General features: G+C 37.5%; 1 pseudogene; it reads left to right on the top strand.

The window, feature by feature from the left end:
• The first annotated feature begins 196 nt into the window (after positions 1-196).
• Positions 197-1,048, top strand: LOC106747949 (annotated as a pseudogene).
• Positions 1,049-2,027: the final 979 nt, after the last annotated feature.

Raw genomic sequence — 2,027 nt, 5'->3', positions numbered from 1 at the left:
CTCACAAATCAAATCAAGTATTTATTTACAACGTAAAAGTCAACAAATCCGCGGAGAACAGGTAAATAAATCCAATTTATCCATTGGATCATTAATTGAAGTGAGCCCATTTAGACTTGTGCTTCTTTACACGTAATAGCCAGTGGTGCAACGAGGTTCAATTCTACATACACCAAAATTATCCGTATTGTTTTAGATTCTTTAATCCATGGCTTGGAAACAGCTTGCTGCTAAGTAACGATGCCAAGTGGAAAAAATAGGAAGGAGATAGCTCTTACATTTCACATGAGCATCCTGAAGACATTTATCCCTCTATTTTATGAGAACAGCTTCAGCTTGGATTTCGTCAGGCGACTTGTCGATAAAATCGGCCAACGATTCAATTGTCATAATTACTTATTGGCAACAACTGTTAACATCTTGGTGGAAACGGAGATGGCAGATAACAAGCAGAAGATATAAAACATTGGACTCGACTATGCAATGGCTGTAATGAAATAAGCGTTTCTATTGTTGTCACTTTAAAACTATAAATATAATATTTTATGTGTCTTACATATATATAGAAAGACTTTATTTTCCGTTCTGCTTTCTCTCGATAGTCACAAATACACGTACATACCTGTTTTTTAAATGCCATTGACTGAACGAAATTGGACACAGACAGGGGTTTAACGTAGCATTACGATCAGATCAATTGTTCAACTTCTCGAAGTTTGCTAAACTGCAGAAGAAGTCACTCGATACCGTCCAATTGTTTGCAAAGATAATGATACAGAAAAAATGGAAAGACATCGAGGATAAACAGGAGGAAAATAAACGTAAAATCAAGATGGAAAATCTAACAAAGAGTACAAAAGACGACAGAAAGACAACCAATTACAAGCTGCATTCTACTAGATATGATCTAGACGACATCGATAAGCGGAGCGTAGGCGAAAAAAAGCAATTTGCCTTTTTAGGGATGTTATTGAATATGTAGAAAAATGAACCGATGACTGACAAGGAGATTTTGGCTGAAGTCAGTACTATGACTATGATGTACGAGGTCTGTTCGAAAAGTATTGCGAATTTTGAATTAACGCGGGTTACGTATATACGATTTCCGATTCTTTTGTGGCGTTATGTTGGTACTCATGTCCCTCACTTATGCCGACAAGTTCGGCCATTTTGAATATTCAGTTTATCTTTGACAGCTGTTTTGCTTGAAAATGTTTTGGCTCGTCTTTAATTTTTGCCTATTCAAAAAAATGGATCAAAAAATCTGTATCAAATTTTGTGTGAAAAACAAAATTAAGTGCGCGGACGCATTCCAAATGTTGACTGTGGCATATGGTGAAGCTACCTTGGACCGAAGCAACGTTTATTGGTGGTACAAAATGTTCTCAGAGGACCGAGAAGATGTGAACGACGAAGAGCGTGCCGGACGCCCGAGCACGTCAACAACAGACGAAAACATTGATGAAGTGAAGAAAATAGTATTGGCCAATCGTTGAATCACCGTTAGAGAAGTTGCTAAGAATCTAAACATATCGATTGGCTCGTGCCATTCGATTTTTACTAATGATTTGAGCATGAGACGGGTCGCCGATAACGCCCCTGCTCACACATCGTTGCTTGTGCGCGAATTTTTGGCCAAAACAACACACTAATGATGCCGCAGACACCGTATTCCCCAGACCTGCCCCCCTGTGACTTTTTTTTGTTCTCGAAACTGAAAAGGCACATGAAAGGACGACGCTACGCTACGATTGAGGAGATAAAGACGGCATCAAAGAAGGAGCTGAACAAGATCACAAAAAATAATTTTTTGAAGTGCTTCGAGGATTGGAAAAAACGTTGACACAAGTGTATAATATCTAATGGGGATTACTTTGAAGGAGATAAAATAGATATTCATGAATAAATAAATAATTTTTGAAAAAACACAAAATTCGCGATACTTCTTAAACAGACCTCGTATATTGATATTGTTGCGCTTATTTGTTTGTGTTCACGGAGAAATAAATTAATTCCAAGTTATAAAA

This window comes from Dinoponera quadriceps, unplaced genomic scaffold (assembly GCF_001313825.1).
Source record: "Dinoponera quadriceps isolate SergipeBrazil2010 unplaced genomic scaffold, ASM131382v1 scaffold2668, whole genome shotgun sequence".
NCBI lineage: Eukaryota > Metazoa > Arthropoda > Insecta > Hymenoptera > Formicidae > Dinoponera > Dinoponera quadriceps.
The sequence above is the reverse complement of the archived record's forward strand: the minus strand, read 5'-3'. Positions and strand labels throughout refer to the sequence as shown.